Below are 20,778 nucleotides of genomic sequence, written 5' to 3'. Positions count from 1 at the left end.
ATAATCATAAATTATCTGTGGTTCTGTCACTCAACTGCAGGAGCACATTCTTCCCTTCTTCTTGAAAACATTTCTTTTAAAAATCCTGCTATCCATAGATGTTTCAACTCCACCTACTGCAGGTTTCATTTGCATTTCAAAAAGGCAAGGAACCAAATATCCTGTCATCTCCTGAGCACAGAGAAGAAGAAAATCCTCTGCTTCCCTCAGGGAAGCCCACTGTTACCTCAACAGCCCCCTCTTCATGAGGGGCAGAGGATGTTGCCTAGAGACAGCCAGAGGCTGCAGCTGGGGACAGAGCCTGTGGGAAGTCTTGAGGTAGTCTTGTCCTTAAAATCCATTCATGGCTCTGCTGAGATCTCGGGAAAGAGTCTCTTTATAAATGTGGGGTTTTGTTTTGTTTTTCAAATTTTGGAAAAGTCACCTCTGGTTTTAAAATAATTACTTTCTGCTCCAAACAGATTAGTCACTTCCCAAGAACCACGCTTCTCTTTTTCTTCTCCTGTCAGAGTCACCTGGACTCAGATCCCAAAGGATGCTTCTCAGGAGAGGCACACAACAGAGAAGTCAAATTTTTCCCCTAAAGACAAAAGATGTTACAGCTTTATTTTTGTGAAAGTATGTACAAAATCTTAAATTGCAATGCATGTATTCTTTGACTGTGTTATTCTACTCTTTTAAATAAGAAATATATGAAATGATCTTCATTGCAATACTGTTTGTAATAGCAAAAAAAGCTATGATCAACCAAATAATGTAGTGATTAAATCCTCTATGATACACATAATATATGTAATAAAATATTGTGTAGTCACTAAAGACAATGATATGCACTAATATAGAAAATGTTCCATGATATAATTTTGGAGAGAAAACAAGATACATAACAGTATGTAGGTCTTTCAGTTCTGGTACAATGTTGAATTGAGATAATGCAACCATTCCATCTACATTTCTACCACACTCCAATAAAAGCCATTACAATTTTGGGTAAACTATAACCCACCTTTCCCTCATGCCCTCACAAAAATTAATAGCTAAGTTCAAAAGAAAGCAATAAATAGGTATCAAACATGAAGAAATTAAAGACAGTGAGTTAGGTTTCATGCTTTATGAAGCCAGCCTGAAAAGGAATCAGATTCAGACATATATCATGACAGCTGGGGGCTGGAATCTTCATGTGCATGCAAGATTTAAGCTGGGACTGAGAACCACACATCTTGAAGAGCTAACCCTCAGAAAAAAAAAGAACTTAAAAATGGTGCCAATGAAAATAAGAAAATCAATCTTATTTCTGCCTTGATGCTAGAGTGGAAAAAGAAAATTTCCTATGAGAACATAAAATCCCAAATATGAGCTACAGGTAAATATGAAACCTGAATATATGCCTTTCTGATGGTATAAGGATCTTCAGTTCAGTAAACTGATCTGTAATTGGCCCTATGCTTGTAAATATTTTTGGAGATCACAGAAGAAATTAATGTAGACCCATACTCAGGAGAAAATTCTATAACCCAGGTGTCATTGGACTATCCAAAAAAAAAAAAATCCCCAGAGATGATGAGCTTACAGAAGAATAGCTACAAACCCCTTCAGGTAGTAATCCACCGTGGAGGTGATTCAAAAGACACAACAAAGAGCTTTAGCACCTACAAGAACTTAAGAGAACAATCTGTATGAGACCCTAAAATAATTATGTTTAAAATGACTAGAGAGACAAAAGTATAGAAACCATATGAAAATCAGAGCTCTATGAGAAAAAAAAAATGTTTAAATGTATAAAATAAGACTTTCAGAAATTAGGACTCTAGTAATTAAAATTCAAATTACTCTAGTAATTAAGAATTTTAAGTAGCCTTCAGTTTAAATATAGTCCATCTCTATTCCTAAACTTTACCACAGCAATAGTAATGTCAGAGGCATTTGAACCAGAGCAACTCCATCTTGAATAGGGGCTGGGTAAAATGAGGCTGAGACCTCCTGGGCTGCATTCCCAGGAAGGTTAGGCATTCTAAGTCACAGGATGAGATAGGAGGTCAGCACAAGACACAGGTCATAAAGACCTTGCTGATAAAACAGGCTGTGGTTAAGAAGCTGGCCAAAACTAAGATGGTGACCAAAGTGACCGCTGGGTCATCCTCAATGCTCATTATAATGCATTAGCGTGCTAAAAAACACTCCCCACAGCACCATGACAGTTTACAAATGCCATGGCAACATCAGGAGATTACCCTATATGGTCAGTCTAAAAAGGGGAGGAACTCTTAATTCCAGGAATTGCCCACCTCTTTCCCAGAAAACTAATGAATAACCCACCCCGTGTTTAGCATATAATCAAGTAATAACTATAAGTATCCTTAGTTCAGCAGCCCATGCTGCTGCTCTACTTATGGAGAAGCCATTCTTTATTTCTTTACTTTCTTTATAAACTTGCTTTCACTTTACTCTGTGGATTCACCTAGAATTCTTTCTTGTGCAAGATCCAAGAACCCTTTCTTGGGGTCTGGATTGGGACCACTTTCCAGTATCAGTAAAATATAAAAATGCATACACTCAGAAGGTAAAAAGATCAAGAGAAAAGATAACTTCAGAGGAAAAATGAGAGCACAATTTTTCAAAATGAAATCGACTTAAACTAAAGAAAGCTGAGACCCAAGATCCTGTAGGAAGAAAACCCAAATAGAAACCAAAAGCAAACCAAAAACACCACTATGCATTTGAATAACCCCAGGAAAGCTTTAAAAATTGAGGTCCCTGATACCTGGGAAGGTGGGTGGGAACAAGATCAGAATTCCTTGAAACTCTATTTCAAGAGCCTTTGATCTCCCAAATTCCTCATTAACTTTACACAGCCAAGTGACTCCCTCTCCTCCATTTAAGCAGGAGAATGTACTACCTATAAAATTGAACTAGAGAGATTCTACCCTGTTACACAGGGCACAGCAAAAGAGTAATACAAGTGTTGAAAGAGGGAAGGTTAAAATATAGATAGATGGGATGGATGGATCAATGGATGGATGGATAGATATATATATATATACATATATACATACATACATACATACATACATACATACAGATAGATAATGATCATGATAAGGTACGCCACTTGGCTCCCAAATGGTATTAGGAAATTAAAGAATTCCTGTCTGGAGAAAGAACTGGCAAAACCAAGAGAAGAGACCTACAAATACTGACATTTGAAAGCAGTCCACTGAATTGTATGGTTCCCCACACAAACACTGTTTGGCAAAGCTCATCAGTCAACAAGTATCACCCAGGAGAGAGAGCTCAGTGTTAATCAATATTAATTACTTCACACTATTCAAGTGGTAACAGACAGCGAAGAATAATCAGAATCAAATGGACACTCAAGACCTGCACAAAACAAAATTTGCAATTCAGAACTAATTGGATGAGTATAACAGCAGACACAGCATGAGTAAACTCAAAGGCAAATCAATAGGAAATATCTAAATCAAACCACAAAGAGGTTAGAAAATAATGCAAAACACAAAGCAGAGCATAAAAGAGCTTTAAGATGTGGTCAAAATGCCTAACATCAATGGAGCTGAAGAACCAGAAGGAAGCGAGAGCATCGGGTAAAAGAAATATTGTAAGGAATGATTTATTAAAGCTTTCCAAATCTGATAAAAGACATCAATACACATAGTCAAGAAAAACAAAACTCAAAAATAATGTCACAGCCAAACTAAACACTAATGAAGAGAAAATCTTTAAAAATCCACCCCCTCCCCCACCACAAAAAAGAAAGAAATTGCCTTTAGAGAAACAAAAATGAGCAATATAACTCAATTAACAGATACTACGTGTCTTAATCAATTTTCTATTGCTTATATCTGACCCTGGGTACTTTTTAGAGTACAGGAATTTATTTCTGATAGTTATGGAGGCTGATAAGTCCAAGGTCAAGGGACTACATACATCTGGTGAGAGCCTTCTTACAGGAGAGACTCCACAGAGTCCCAGGGCAGTGCAGAGTATCACATGGTTGGGGACTGAGCATGCTAACATGCTATCTCAGGTCTGCCTTCTCCTTCTTATAAAACCATCAGCTCACCTCCCATATAACTGATTTGTCCATGAAAGGATCAATAAATTCATGAAGGCAGAGCCCACATGTTCCAATCACCTTCTAAAGGCCCTACCTCTCAACACTGGCACATTGGGGATTAAGTTTCAACATGAGTTTTGGAGGGGACAAATATTCAAAGCATAGCATTGCAAAAGCCAGAAAACAAAGAAATGGCCTCTTTAAAACTGTGAAGGAAAATAATTGCCAGCCTGGAATTTCATTTCCACAAAAATATTCTTCAAATATGAAGGTAAAATAAAGACCTTCCTGGACAAACAGAAATTGAGAGAATTTGTGACCTGTAGACACACTACAATAGATGAAGCTTTTCAAAATAAAGTTATTCCAGATGGATTCATGAAAGTGCAAGAGGAATTAAAAAGCACTGGATGGGGTAAATATATGGATCACTTTTTTAAATGTATTGACTGTTTAAGGCAAAAACAATGGCAATACCTTGTGAAAACTATACAGTATGTTGAGGGAAATGTGTGGCAATAATAGCAAAAAAAAAAAAAAAAAGTGGGGGGGAAGATGTGAGTGGAAATACTGAACAACATGACTGCAAAAACCTAGAGATGAAGTGGACTAATAAAAATACATAATAAATACTCAAGAAGTGGTAAAAGGGAGTGAATGAACAAAGAACAGAAAACACAAATAGTGAGATGACACATTTGGTAAACTTAACCAATTATAGTAGTTAACTACAGTAAATGAAAAGAAACACTCCAATTAAAAGATTATCAGCCTGGAGAAAGCAAGATCTACCTATGTGCTGATTATAAGAAATGCATTTTAAACATAAAACACAGATTAAAAGTGAAATGATGGAAAATATCTATCCTCCAATATACAAACACTAGCAAAAAAGCATATATGGCTTATGTCAGAGAAAGGTGATTTTAAGAAGAGTTGAGAGAAAAGTGTGACATATAACAAAAGAGTCAATTCAACAGGAAGATATAGCCACCCTGAAGTTGAAGGTACTTAATAATATAGCTTTAAAACATGTAGATTTTAAGTAGATGAATGATGAAAGAGCTAGACAAAACTACACGTGTTGGAACTCTTAACACACATTTCTCGGTGATAAAAAAAATTTAATCAGAAGAAGTTTTATGGCTGTAGAAGATTTGAGCAATATGATTAACCAATCTAACCAAACTGAATACATCCAACAATGCAAAATGCACATCTACTACAAGTACATGTGGAACATGTACCAAAACTGACAATACCATAACCTAAAATTCAAGTCTCAAAAAATGTCCAAAGAAGGAAATAATTTAAAGTGCATACTCTAATAACTGGGAGATTAAATAAGAACTCAATAACAGAAAGATAACTAGAAAATCTCCAGATGATTGAAAATTAAATAGCATACCTCTAACCCATATATCAAAGTATAAATTAAAATGAATTTTAGAAAATTTTAGCTGAACATTTCAAATACTAAATGTCTAAATTTATGAGATGAAGCTAAAACAGGTCCGGGAGGGAAGGTAAATATGTGCATCTATCAGAAAAAGAAGAAAAGTTGAAAATTAGTAAGTTGGTTACCAACTCATAAACTTGGGAAAAAAACACCAAATTAAGCCTAAAGTTAAAGGAAACAAAAATAAAAACAAAAAAAAATTACAAGAGAAAAAAGACACACAAGAGGAATTCAATAGAATGAAAAGTTATTTGAAAATATTAACAAAATAGATAAAAATATAACAAGACAAAGAGTAAATACAAATTACAAATATCAGGGGAAGAAAGGACGTTGTTACAGAAGTTGCTGGCATTTAAAGGATAAGGGCATAATATGAACATCTTTATGCCAATAAAGTTTATGTACATGAAGTAGACAAATTCTTTGAAAACACAATTTATCAAAACTCATACTAGAAGAAATAGAAAATATGAATAGTCCTGTAACAAAATGTCTTCTCTGGTAGATTTTATTAGACATTCAGGGAATAAACACAAATCTTTTTGAATTTCTCCCAGAAAACGGAAAAACAGGAAACACTACCTTCTACTATGAGTTTGCCAAGACCTTATCCTAAAATCTGATAAGAACATTATAACAAAAATAAGGTCAATATCCTTCATGAATACAGAAGCAACAATCCAAAACAAAATCTTAGCAAGTCTAATTCCGTAGCTGATTTTCTTTATTCCAGGAATGTATTAAACAAATAAACAGTACAAGAAACATTATAAATAATTGAAGCCAACCTGTTGTGAAATAATAATAGAAGTTGGGGCAGGGCCAAGAGTGCCAACTAGAAGCAGCAGTGCTCTTGGAGGCTCCTATCAAAGAAAACCATAATAAGTGTGTGAATCCTTCACTGGTAACCAAGGTATCCAGGTTCTGTCATCAAAATTGACTAGAAGGCTGGCATGACCCATGGAGAGAAGGAAGAGCAGTGTGGTGCAACAGCCCACCTGAGAGCCACACAGGGAAGGGGAACCCTCTATCCACAGCCAAGGGAGGCAGTGAGTGAGCACACTACCCAGCTGGGGAAACTATGCTTTTTCCATAGAACTGTGAAACCCACAGATAGGAAGATGCCACTTGCGAACCCCTGCCACCAGGGCCTTGCATCCCAATCCTGGAAAGTGCAGATACTTACAGCCTCTCAGCTGGAATCTGCGTAAGCCTACCAAATTCTCAGAATGGGTGGGGTGGGGGTCGTCCAGCATCCAGCACTGGCCTGCTGTCTAAGCCATTTGAGTTCCTTGTGGGAGGAATAGCAACTAGCGCGGGGACTCGCAACTACCTAACACACTAAGCTCCCTGGGTGAGGGAAGGGCAGCACCCATTTCTACAGCTGCAGGCTGCACTTTTCCCCTGCTGGGGCCAGGGAGACTGGGTGGCTTGATCCCGAGACTTGTCCCCATGGTCCAACACACCAGCTGTGGCAGTCTGCCACCAGAGTGCCTCTGCAGGTCTAACCCTGACCCATATTTCCTCAGTGAGCGGGGTTTCCCTGCAGGATCTCCAATAACTCCAGTCAGAGGTTCAGGGACAGAATTCTGATCTCCCTAGGCCTGATCCCCTAGGTGGAGGCGTATTCACAGTCTCTGCAGACTAGCAGACTTAGCCTCTCCTCCCAGTAGTTCTGAGGAATCCAGGCAGCCCAGATGAGTGGGTTTCTCCCCAGCAAAACACACCCTTTCCACCAAGGTACAAAGTGCTTCGCTAAATGGGTCCTGCTCCCTGTGCCACCCAACTGGGTGAGACCCTCCAACAGGGGTTGTCAGACACCTAATACAGGAACAATCCTACTAGCATCAGGTTGGTGCCCCTCGAGGTCAGAGATCCCAGAAGAAGCAGGCATCCATCTTTGCTGCTCTCCAGCCTCCTTGAGTGACATCTCCAGGCACAGGAGCAAACCAGATGAATAAGGCCTGAAGTGAAGCCCCAGCAAACTGCAGCAGCCCTGAAGAAGAGAGACCTGACTATTGAAAGAAAAACAAGCAGAAAGTGACAAGAACAGCATCAACAACAACAACAACAAAAAGGCCCCCACAAACACTGCATCCAAGGATCAGCAGCCTCAAAGACAAACTCACAAATATGAGAAAGAATCAATGAAAAAATGCTGAAAACCCAAAAGGTCAGTGTCTCTTCTGCAAATGATCACAATATCTCTCCATCAAGAGCACAGAACTGGACGGAGGATCAGATGGACAAATTGATAAAAGTAGGCTTCAGAAGATGGGTAATAAAAAACTGCGATGAGCTAAAGGAGCATGTTCTAACCCAATGCAAAGAAGCTAAGAACCTTGATAAAAGGTTAAAGGAATTGCTAACTAGAATAACCAGTTTAGAGAGGAACATAAATGACCTGATGGAGCTGAAAAACACAGCATGAGAACTTCATGAAGCATACACAAGTATCAACAGCCAAATCGACCAAGTGGAAGAAAGGATATCAGAGTTTGAAGTCCACTTACTGAAATAAGACATGCAGATGACAATGGAGAAAAACCAATGAAAAGGAATGAACAAAGCCTTTAAGAAATATGGGACTTCATACAAAGACCAAACCTATGATTCACTGCAGTACCAAAAGGAGATGGGGAGAATGGAAAAAAAGCTGGAAAACACTTCAGGATATTATCCAGGAGAACTTCCCCAACCTAGCAAGACAGGCCAACATGCAAATTCAGGAAATACAGAAGACACGATTAAGATACTCCATGAGAAGATCAACCCCAAGACACAAAATCCTCAGATCCTCCAAGGTCAAAATGAAGGAAAATATGTTAAGGGCAGCCAGAGAGAAAGGCAAGGTCACCTACAAAGGGAATCCCATCAGACTAACAGCGGATCTCTCAACAGTAACTCTACAAGCCAGAAAAGACTGTGGGCTGAAATTTAATATTCTTAAAGAAAATAATTTTTAACCCAGAATTTCATATTCAGCCAAACTAAGCTTCATAAACGAAGGAGAAATAAAATCCTTTCCAGACAAGCAAATGCTGAGGGACTTTGTTACCAGGCCTGCCCTGCAAGAGCTCCTGAAAGAATACATATGGAAAGGAAAAACTGGTACCAGCCACTGCAAAAACACACCAAAATATAACGATCAATGACACTACAAAGAAACTGCATCAACTAGTGTGCAAAAAACCCAAATAGCATCATGACGACAGGATCAGATCCACATGTAATGATACTAACCTAAAATGTAAATGGGCTAAATCCCTCAATTAAAAGATACAGACTGGCAAATTGGATAAGGAGTCAGGACCCACTGGTGTGCTATATTCAGGAGACCCATCTTATTTATGTGCAAAGACACACGCAGGCTCAAAATAAAGGGAGGGAGGGAAATTTACCAAACAAATGGAAAGAAAGAAAAAAAAAAAAAGGCAGGGGTTGCAAGATCCTAGCCTCTGACAAAACAGACTTTAAACCAACAAAGATCATAAAAGACAAAGAAGGACATTACATAATGGTAAAGGGAACAATTCAACGAGAAGCACTAACTATCCTGAATATATACGTACCCAATACAGGAGCACCCAGATTCATAAAATAAGTTCTTAGACAACTATAAAGAGACTTAGGCTCCAACTGTCAGTATTAGACAGCCCAACAAGACGGAAAATTTACAAGGATATTCAGGACTTGAACTCAGCTCTGGATCAAGTGGACCTAGGAGACATCTACAGAACTCTCCACCCCAAATCAATAGAATATAAATTCTTCTCAGTACCACATGGCACTTATTCTAAAATCGACCACATAATTGGAAGCACTACTCAGCAAATGCAATAGAATTGAAATCATAAACAGTATCTCAGATCACAGTGCAATCAAATTGGAACTCAGGATTAAGAAACTCACTCGAAGCCGTACAATTTCATGGAAATTGAACAACCTGCTCCTGAATGACTCCTGGGTAAATAATGAAATTAAGACAGAAATCAAGGAGTTCTTTGAAACCAATGAGAAGAGACAATGCACTAGAATCTTTGGGATGCAGCTAAAGCAATGTTAAGAGGGAAATTTATAGCACTAAATGCCCACATCAGAAAGCTAGAAAGATCTCAAACTGACACCCTAACATCACAATTAAAAGAGCTAGAGACACGAGAGCAAATGAATCCAAAAGCTAGCAGAAGACAAGACATAACTAAGGTCAGAGAAGAACTGAAGGAAATAGAGACATGAAAAACCCTCCAAAAAAAAAAAATCAGTGAAGCCAGGAGCTGGTTTTTTGAAAAAATTAACAAAATGGATAGACTGCTAGCTAAACAAATAAAGAAGAGAGCGAAGAATCAAATAGACACAATAAAAAATGATAAGGGGGATATCACCACTGACCCCACAAAAGTACAAACTACCATCAGAGAATACTACAAACACTTCTACACAAATAAACTAGAAAATCCAGAAGAAATGGATAAATTCCTGGCTGCATATGCCCTCCCAGGACTAAACCAGGAAGAAGCTGAATCTGTGAATAGACCAATAACAAGCTCTGAAATTGAGGCAGTAATTAATAGCCTACCAACCAAAAAAAAAAAGCCCAGGACCAGATGGATTCGCAGGTGAATTCTACCAGAAATACAAAGAGGAGCTCCTACCATTCCTTCTGAAGCTATTCCAAACAACTGAAAAGGAGGGACTCCTTCCTAACTTATTTTATGAAGCCAGTATCATCCTGATACCAACACTGGGAAGAAGCACAACAACAACAACAAAAACCTTCAGGCCAATATCACTGATGAACATTGATGTGAAAATCCTCAGTCAAATACTGGCAAACTGAATCCAGCAGTACATCAAAAAGTTTATCCACCACAATTAAGTGGGCTTCATCCCTGGGATGCAAGGTTGGTTCAACATACACAAATCAATAAACGTAATACATCACACGAACAGAACCAAAGACAAAAAACACATGATTATCTCAATCGATGCAGAAAAGGCCTTTGATAAAATTCAACATCCCTTCATGTTAAAAACTCTCAATAGACTGGGTATTGATGAACCATATTTCAAAATAAGAGCTATTTATGACAAACCCACAGCCAATATCATATTCAATGGGCAAAAGTTGGAAGCATTCCCTTTGAAAACTGGTACAAGACAAGGATGCCCTCTCTCACCATCCCTATTCAACATAGTATTGGAAGTTCTGGCCAGGGCAATCAGGCAAGAGAAAGAAAAAGTGTTCAAGTAGGAAGAGGGGAAGTCAGGTTGTACACATATATAAACACTCATTGACCTCTTCACTGTATCCAAGTTAGACTTCGGTAAAAAAGAGAGAAGTTTGAACTGCCCTTTCAAATCTATTTTCCTATTATATTATCTTTTCCTTGTCAAATCGTAAGTATATTTTAATGTTATAGTGTATTAGTCTGTTTTCATGATGCTGATAAAGACATACCTGAGACTGGGCAATTTACAAAAGAAAAAGGTTTAATTGGACTTACAGTTCCACATGGCTGTGGAGGCCTCAGAATCATGGTGGAAGGCAAGGAGGAACAAGTTACATCTTATGTGGATGGCAGCAGACAAAAAAGACTTGTGCAGGGTAACTCTCATTTTTAAAACCATCATACTTCATGAGACCCACTCACTATCACTAGAACAGCACAGGAAAGACCCACCCCCCATAATTCAATCATCTCCCACCAGGTTCCTCCCACAACACGTGGGAATTATGGGAGCCACAGATGAGATTTGGATGGGAACACAGAGCCAAACCATATCATATAGATATTATTTCTTGATCTATTAGAAGTATTACATTTTTCACATCTATTATTTATTAATTTGGTCCATTGATTATGTTTATGATTTTTTGTCACAGACAGTTGTTAAATTTTATACATACAAATGTGCCTACATTTTCTTTTATAGCTTCTAGGAAGTAACTACATATACATGAAAGATCTAGGTATATAAAAATTAGCGAATAAAAATCTTACAAACGTCCAGGAAATTACACATACAGTCTGGGAGACCTTGTGACTTTGCTAACCGTAGCTAACCAAAAGCTGTAACAGAAAAGATAATATAAAAGGAAAATGTCTTTGAAGGGGCAGTTTAAACTTCCCTCTATAGAAATAAAAGCATGAGTACATAAGGATGTGAGTACTAGGGTGTTTATTTCAGTATCATTTTAAGTGGCAGTGAACTGGAAATAACGTTAATATCCATCAATAAAGAAATGGCTGAGTAAACTGTGAAGCATTTGCACCATGGAATATTATGTAGCCTATTACAGAAAATAAATTAGAGCTATCCGAGGATTTGGAAGGATTTCCAAAAAGGCATCACTAAGTGAGAAAAGCAAGATAGTTGAAAGGTTGTATATTTTGACTCCATTTGTCTAAGTCAAACAGCAACAAACTTTTGATATGTACATGTACATAAATGTCTATATATGATCATATGGATACTAAGAGAAATTTGAAAAAATTCAACCTACATTACTAATATAAGAATACAATGAGAGCAAGTAGAGAAAAAGAGATTACGTGTTTGGGGGAAAAAAGACAAGCCTAAGAAAAAGGAGGTATAGGGCTGGGCATGGTAGCTCACACCTATAATCCCAGCACTTTGGGAAGCCGATGCAGGCAGACCACTTTAGGTCACGAGTTTGAGACCAGCCTGCCCCACATGGTGAAACCCTGTCTCTATTAAAAGTACAAAAATTAGCCAGGCATGGTGGCAGCCCTGTGATCCCAGCTACTCGGGAGGCTGAGGCAGGAGAATCGTTTGAACCCTGGAGGCAGAGTTTGCAAGGAGCTGAGATCGTGCCACTGCATGTGTAAAATCATGTGTGTACAAATTTTTTTAAGTATTTTGACATAAAAGGAGAAATATTAAAAAATTAGTAAACTGAAGTTAAACACAAGAATTTACAGTAAAAATCTTAGAAAGGATGAAACAATAGATAAAACATCAGAGATTAAAGAAATAGGAAAAAGGGCCGGGTGCAGCGGCTCATGCCTGTAATCCTAGCACTTTGGGAGGCCGAGGAGGGTGGACCATGAGGTCAGATGTTCGAGACCTGCCTGATCAACATGGTGAAACTCCATCTCTACTAAAAACACAAAGATTAGCCGGGTGTGGTGGTGGGTGCTTGTAATCCCAGCTACTCAGGAGGCTGAGGCGGAGAATTGCTTGAACCCGGGAGGTGGAGGTTGCAGTGAGCTGAGATTGTGCCACTGCACTCCAGCCTGAGTGACAGAGTGAGACGCTGTCTCAAAAAAAAAAAAAAAAAAAAAAAGAAATGGGTAAAAGAAATGATAAAGATGAGTAATAAAATCAAAAGCTAACTATTTTAAAAGACTATGCTCTGTCTTTAATAAATTCAACAAACCTCTGGGAAGACTGATCAAGGAGAAAGGAAGAGTGACTGCACACACCAGGACAAAGAAAGACACATCTGCCAAATGATGTAACAGATTGTCCTAGGAATCTAAGCTTGGAAGAATTAAACATCACTTGCTGCAACAATTTACACAGTCACTGAATTCTTGCTCTTCTTAAGAGAATCTATAATCAGATGTGTACCTACGTAACTACTGCAACACCACAGTGGTCTTGCAGTCAGAAGATCTGGATTAAAGCAGACATCTGCCACAGCAGGACAAGGAAAACAAAATCCACTCTCCTAACATTTATTGAAGGTTTGCCCTCTGCCAAGCCTTACACTAAAAGCTTTAGATGCACGCTCATTTAATCCTCACAACTCTATAAAGTAAGAACTATCACCATTACCACTTTATCCATTTTTGCAGATGAGGAAATTTCAACACGAAGAAGTTAAATTGTTTGTTGAGGGTCACGTGGCTAATAAGTCAAAGAGCTGGAATCATCCCAGGTCCTCTGGGCCTTGGTTTCCCATTTATAGAAGGTGGCTCTATCTCAGAGAGGAGGACCTCAAAACAAAGACATAAGGAAGCTGAACGTAAATTGAAGAGTATAAAGGGTAGATAAATATTACTTATAGCATAGTAGCTAAGAATGTGATTTTCAGAGTCAAGCAGACCTGGGTTCAAGTCAGTCTCTGAAATTAAAAAGTGTCCTCGAGAAAGTGATTCTCTCAACCTAAGTTTAAGGGTTGCTGGAGTTAGCAAAATACAAATAGAGGAAGATGAGTTAAATTTGAATTTCAGATAAACAACGAATTTTTAGCATAAGTATGTTCCATATAATATCTGGAATGTAACTATACTAAAAAAAATTGTTCCTCTGCAATTTAAATTTAACTGGGGAACTTCTATTTTATCTAGCAACCCCTAACCTTAGTTTTCTCATCTGAAAAGATAAGATAAAAATAAGTAACTGCTAACATATCAGTGTCACCAAGTCTTCTACTTGTCTTTAAATATCCATCCTTGTCTTCCCCCTTAGTAATAGAACACTAAATTTTTAGCTGGGCTTGAAGCTACTCAACTAAATGATTACATTTCCTAGCCTCCCTTGTAGAAAGAAATGGCCATGTGACTAAGTTCTACCCAAAGATGTGATGGAGAATATAGAGCAGAGAGAGATTTCTAGGAACTTGCCTTGAAAATAAAAGATGACATCCAGTTTTTGACTTCTTTTCCTTACATGGATGTAATGGCTGAAATTCTAACAAATTCTGTTCTAGACCATAAGGATTTGCTGCATGCCCCGAGGGTTGGCAGACACAAGAGCTGAAAAGATTAAGCAATAATGACCATTGGCCACAGTCCTTACCATGGCTGCATGTTAGAATTTTCTGGGCACTGTTGAAAACTCCCCATGTCCCAAACAATTAAATGAAAACTTCTGTGCACATCTCTACTTTTTAAATTTTAAAATTAATTGTTTCATTGATATAATTGTACGTATTTATGTGGTACAATTTGATGTTTTGAGACTTATCTATTTTGGATAATGATCTAGTCAAGGTAGTTGGCGTATCCATCACCCAATGCATTTATTATTTCTTTGTGGTGAGAACATTCAAAAGCCTCTCTTCTAGCTATTTTGTAATATAGAATATTTTATTGGTTAAACATTTAAAGCTTCCTAGGGTCACACTCTATGGCAAAGAAGAAAACAACTGCTTTAAGTTTTCTTCACTGATTTCCAAATAATACCCTATGAATAACAAGAATTGCTATGGCCATCCAATGGACATTACAATAGGGTAGTTTTCAACTGGGTCCAGGATTCATGGATTGTTTTTTTAACCAAGCACTCCAGGTGGTGCTTATCTTCAGTCAGGTTTGGGAAGCGCTGTGTCAAGGTCAATGAGCATCAGAATCAGAATCACTTGGAGAGCTCATTTTTTAAAAATCAGTTTTAATGAGATATAGTATACATATCATAGAATTCACCAGTTTCAAGTGTGTACTTAAAATTCAATGACTTTTAGTAAATGTACTGAGTGGCACCATAAATCATTTTATTTTTATGTTTTGTAGCAACGGGCTCTCACTATGTTGCCCAGGTTGGTCTCGAACTCCTGGGCTCAAATGCTCCTACCACCTCAGCCTCTCAAAGGGCTGGGATTACAGGCCCAAGCCTTTGCACTCGCCCTATAAATCAGCTTCAGAATATTTTCATCCCCCCAGTAAGATCCCTCATGCCCATTTACAGTGAATTCTCATTCCCACCTCTAGCCCCAGGCAACCACTAATCTATATTCTGTCTTTATAAATTTGCCTTTTCTGGACATTGCATACAAATGGAATCATATAACATGTGGTCTCACACCTGGCTTCTTTCACTTAGTGTAATGTTTTTGAAGTTCATTCATGACACAGCATGTGCCAGGAGTTTGTTCTTTTTTTGCTAAGTGGTATTTGATAATACCACACAGCAAAAGCTTGCTGAAATCCAGACTCAGTCCTGGACTCCACCCACTTAGATATTCTTTTTCAGTAGAATTTGCATTTCTAACAAGCTCTCAGCTCCATAGACCACACCTTGAGTTGCACTGGTCCAGAAAATGCCAAACCACAACTGACTCACTTAACATATCAGTCTACTAAGTACAATTTCCCAACTAGTGACAGAACATCATCATGAAGTTCATATGAGTTCATCCTAAAGAGACTTATCGCCAGACTTTGCCTTTTATTTTTACATTGTCATCTACTGACAAAGGTGTCACTACACACAGATCCCTGCCGAAAGTTCAAAAGCCATTTAGAAAATTAAAGGAAAATAAGGTCATCAACACTCAGGATCATTACATTTGCCCAACAACTGCAAAGAAAATGTTTTGCTTCATTAATAATTAGTGAAGTAAAGATAATTTGAAAAGACAAAAATTAAAATTATGCTAATTCAGCAAATTGTCAATCATATACTTAAATATCAAATATTCATTGTCAATGAGAGTGCAGTAAAATAAGTGCTCCCATTTACAGCTGGTAAAAGATTAATTGGTAAAACTGTCTTGGAGGATAACATCACAGTATTGTCCATACCAAAGTCTTTAAAATGCTCGTGCCCCTTTCTCAGAGTCACATAACTTGTGGTTGTAGCAGTGACAGTTGAACCCAGATAGTCTCCAATGTCTATTGGAGTGGTTGTTAACCACTACAGGACATTTCCTCCTAAAGGAGTTCACAGTCTACTTAAAGAAGAGAACAGAGTTTTCTGCAGAGTAAATAAAGGAGCGAACTTTTATCTGTATGGAAGAAGGGCATGATAAAAATATAGTATGAATGGCTGGGCGCAGTGGCTCATGCCTGTAATCCCAGCACGTTGGGAAGCCAAGGCAGGAGGATCACCTGAGGTCAGGAGGTTCGAGACCAGCCTGGCCAACATAGCGAAACCCCGTTTCTACTAAAAATACAAAAATTAGCCAGCTGTGGTGGCGGTGCACACCCGTAATCCCAGCTACTCAGGAGGCTCAGATGGGAGAATTGCTTGAACCTGGGAGGTGGAGGTTGCAGTGAGCCAAGATTGTGCCACTGTACTCCAATCTGAGTGACAGAGCGAGACTCCTTCTCAAAAATAAAAAAAAATTAAAAATATATTATGAATGGAACACATAACTAACAAGTCTTAAAATTTTCATATTAGAAAATGGATACTTGATTCCAATGGCTTTAGGTTACCTTTCTGATAAGGTGGTTAATAGATCACAGATATTTAGAGTTGTATTAGGGAGTTTTCACTCCCATTTCTAATGGGTAGATCTTCTGGACTGGCTGGACTCAGTGCCTCTCAGCTAGGCTTGCTTGTATGTTTGTGTTCTGTTCTAAGGTTGTTGAGCACTGGTAGCTTGGCTGGACAGTAGCTAGTTGTCAGCTGCCCTCATTCACATGTCTGGAGTTTGCTGGTTAGGAACAATAGGAGTGCCACATGTCTGTCACCATCCAGCAGGCTGCCTCAGGCTTCTTCACATGGCGGGCTAGCCCAGGCTTATTCAAACAGTAGCAGGTTTCAGCAGAAGCAAGAAAAGGCAAACCCCAGTGTGCAACTGTTTTGAAGAAGAATCTGTGGCCACCTTTGTAATCTACCACAGTCCACCCTCTGCAAGATTTACATTCTACTCACAGGCAAAATATGCTTGTCCCATATCCAGACCCTCCAAAATATCATCCAATTATAGCATCAGGATTAAGCTCTAGGATTCTATTTTTAAAGATTTCTCCTAATGAAATAATTAAAAATGTACATACATACACAACACTGTTTGAAACAGTGCTGTTTTTCATGTAGAAAAGCCAACTGAAACTTAAATGTTCACCACAGTAGAAAAGGGGCTACACACACACTTTAATATTTTCAATATGTTACAGAGGCCAAGAGCCCTGATATTTGGTAAAAGTGATGAGTTCAAATCCCAGTTCTGCCAACTGTGGGCTGCACAACTCTTAATCTTTAAGAGATTAAGGAAATCACTTAATCTCTCTCTGCCTCCATTTCCTTATACGTAAAATGGAAATAACAACACAACCTATCTCACAATATGGTTTTTCCTAAAAGTATTAACATAGAATTACCACATGGTTCGGCACATTTCTGACAGCAAGAACTCAAACACATATTTGTACACCCATCTTCATAGCAGCATTATTCACGATAGCCAAAAGGTCGAAGTAACCCAAGTGTCCAAGGATAAACAAAATATGGTTTATTTATGCAATGCAACATTATTCAGCCTTGAAAAGGGAGGAAATTCCACATGTTACGACATGGATGAGCCCTGAGGACATTATGCTAAGTAAAATAAGCCAGTCACAAACATTGTATAATACCATTTCATGAGGCATCGAGAGAGTCAAATTCATAGAGACAGAGAATAGATTGGCAGTTTCCAGGGGCTTGGGGGACAGAGAATGGAGACTTGTTTAATGGGTACAGAGTTGCAGTTCAACATGAACAACTTCTGGAGATGTATGGTGGTGACTGTTGGACAACACTGTAACTGTACTTAATGCCACTGTATTGTACACTCAAAAAATAGTTAAATGATAAATTTTATGTTATGCATATTTTACCACAATAAAAAATGGAAAACATAACTGCCTCATAGAGTCTAAGAAATAAATGAGTTAATATACGCAAGCCATTAAAATAGTAGCTGGCACACAGTAAGCATATGAGTGATACATGACAAATAAGATGCAATATACTTTCAAATATTAACACGTAAAAATACAAGAGAAGGTTAAATAGAAATGCAGAATACATTTTCAGATCATGCAGTGTCAGTAAAAATCTAATTTTGCTTCGAATATATACATATATTTTTATTTTTTAGAGATGGAATTTCACTCTTGTTGCCCAGGCTGGAGTACAATGGTACTATCTCGGCTCACTGCAACCTCCACCTCCCAGGTTCAAGCGATTCTCCTGCCTCAGACTCCCAAGTAGCTGGGATTACAGGCATGAGTCACCACACCTGGATAATGTTTGTATTTTTAGTAGAAATGGGGTTTCACCATGTTGGCCAGGCTGGCCTCGAACTCCTGACCTCAAGTGATCCACCCACCTCGGCCTCTCAAAGTGCTGGGATTACAGGTGTGAGCCACTGCACCTGGCCGGCTTCAAATATTTTAAAGATCTATGTATATCTACACATAGGAAAGAAAGGATGCAATCAAGTGCAACAAAGTGTTATCCTGGTTAGTTTTGGGTGATGAGATTATAAGTGATGTTTGTCTTGATATATTTCTGATTTTTTCTCCTTTGAGCAAGAATATGTGTTATTTTTATAAGCACCACCCCTAATCACACTTTTAGGAGTTTAAGGGAGCTTTTCTGGCCCAATATCCTGTTTATGTATCCTCAATAACTAGAATGTCTTCCTTTTTCCAGAAAAAGACACCAACCACATGCCCTCTCCATGTACTGTTTATATTCCCTCAAACTTCACCCATGTGCCCAAAACAGATCACGGGTCCCTCTAATAAAACAGATCAGGGATCCCTCTAATAAAGGCAGTTCTCAGAACATTCGTTTCACGTCCTGTGCTCAGAGGAATTCTGACAAGCACCAGAGACAAGGAGACTAGAACTTCAAGGAGACTTTCTTGCCTGACTTTCCTGTCATGGATGCTGTGAACTTTTCACAGCTCGTGCTTTTATCTCTGCCTAGAGTTATTCTCCCTATTCCACCTTTGTCAAAATACTTTCCATTTTTCAAGGCCCAAGTGGATTTCCTATCTTTGTGCAGCCTCTCAATTCTCCAGGCCAAGAGGAGTTCCTCATCCTGAATTGCAAAGGCAGTTAGCAACTACCCAATCAGTTCCCTTGGTGTATCTTCCTACACAACTAAAACTATGTGTTTCCTGAGAGCAGGGATGGTACTCACTCAGGTCTGCAGCAGGGACTCAATTAATACATATTAGATACAAAAAGTATTTTGTTTGGTTTTACCTTGGCTATGCCATATACCTCATGGTATCCACAAACTCACATGTTAAGTGACAGACTATTCTTGTCAAGTTTGCATGATAAGAGAATGTAAAGATCCAGTAAATCATCTGAGGTGGCGGGGGTCAGACAACAATAAAATGTCTTATTCCAAAAGTGTCACAATTATCCCAAAGAATCGTGATAATAACAATGAGTCTGCCTGAATCCATCTTAGCAAGCTGAGCCCAAAACATTGTCCTGGTCAAGCTTTAATTTATACCGCGAGAAATGGAAATTTTTCAATGGTATTCACCTGAATAATTGAATGGTTTATTGCTTTGGAGAGGAACAATTGAGTAGTGTACTTCATTGTTTGGAAGAAGACTGACTGAATGTTCCGTAGCTTGAGAGGGGAACAATGGAGCATGAAACAATTTGGAAGAGAAATAATTAGGCATTCCATTGTTTAGGAGAGGAACAATATCCCATTCCTTAAGATAGGAACACTTAAGGACAGACTTATACCAATTTAGGACACTATTCCACCTAAAAGTTATTTTTCAAGCCATTTATTTATTTGGAACAGAAAATATATTTACTTAAAGGAATCATGCTTGTAATTATTTGTGGGATCCAGAGTATACCTTCATCACCTCCAAAATGTATTAAGTTTCCATTACATTTGAAGTAGAGTGCCAGTTTCAATTTCATTTACATTATGCCACCAATTCTAATGTTGTACCAATAAACAAGTGTATTCCCAAATCTAGCTCTGGCTACCAAGAGGTTGCTTTACTGCCTTCACTGCAAACACATGTCCTCTTTCTCCACTGTCCCTGTTGGAAGTGCGTCCCAGGTGGACAGGTTAGATACTTCAGTCAAGTCATTGTAACTCTCAAATTTCTGCACAAAGTAAAACTGACTTGTGTGTATTGGCATAAGAGAAAGTAACTCTCCAGGCTAGTCATTCCTCGGGGTGTCCTGAATGGAGCATTGACTCAAATGTTTTGTATCCAAAAGTCAGTGAGAAATTTAAGGCTAAATCTCAACGTTCTATCACTTTATCTTGTCTCCCAAGAGTACCATCTGCTCAGCCAATAGAACAAGATTTCAAAGCTCTTATTCTCTTCAAGCTTTTTGCCACCATTTAGGAACTGAGATGAATTTCTGAAAGTGACAATGTCTTTTGGATAGATTTCAAATAAACCCTTCCACTCTCTTCTATTTTAATGTCTGTGGTAGACTGTTTGCAAAACTGGCCACTATAGTTTCCCTCCCCTTAATCATACCCTTGCATAGCCCCCTACCCCACTGACTCTCAACTTGCCCATATAGCTTCATTAACTGATGGGACAGCAGAA

The 20,778-nt window shown here is 38.4% G+C and overlaps 2 long non-coding RNA genes across 2 annotated transcripts in view; both read left to right on the top strand.

Moving 5' to 3' along the window:
• The window catches only part of LOC129467806 (uncharacterized), a 116,153-nt gene that overhangs the window by 22,575 nt on the left and 72,800 nt on the right, over window positions 1-20,778 (top strand). The gene's annotated exons all lie outside the window — the stretch shown is intronic.
• The window catches only part of LOC134733600 (uncharacterized), a 38,137-nt gene continuing 17,917 nt past the window's right edge, over window positions 559-20,778 (top strand). Inside the window, exon 1 of the long non-coding RNA XR_010117230.1 lies at window positions 559-618. This is a non-coding gene — a long non-coding RNA (uncharacterized lncRNA). The remainder of the gene's footprint in view (window positions 619-20,778) is intronic.

This window comes from Symphalangus syndactylus, chromosome 18 (assembly GCF_028878055.3).
Source record: "Symphalangus syndactylus isolate Jambi chromosome 18, NHGRI_mSymSyn1-v2.1_pri, whole genome shotgun sequence".
Lineage (NCBI taxonomy): Eukaryota > Metazoa > Chordata > Mammalia > Primates > Hylobatidae > Symphalangus > Symphalangus syndactylus.
The sequence above is the reverse complement of the archived record's forward strand: the minus strand, read 5'-3'. Positions and strand labels throughout refer to the sequence as shown.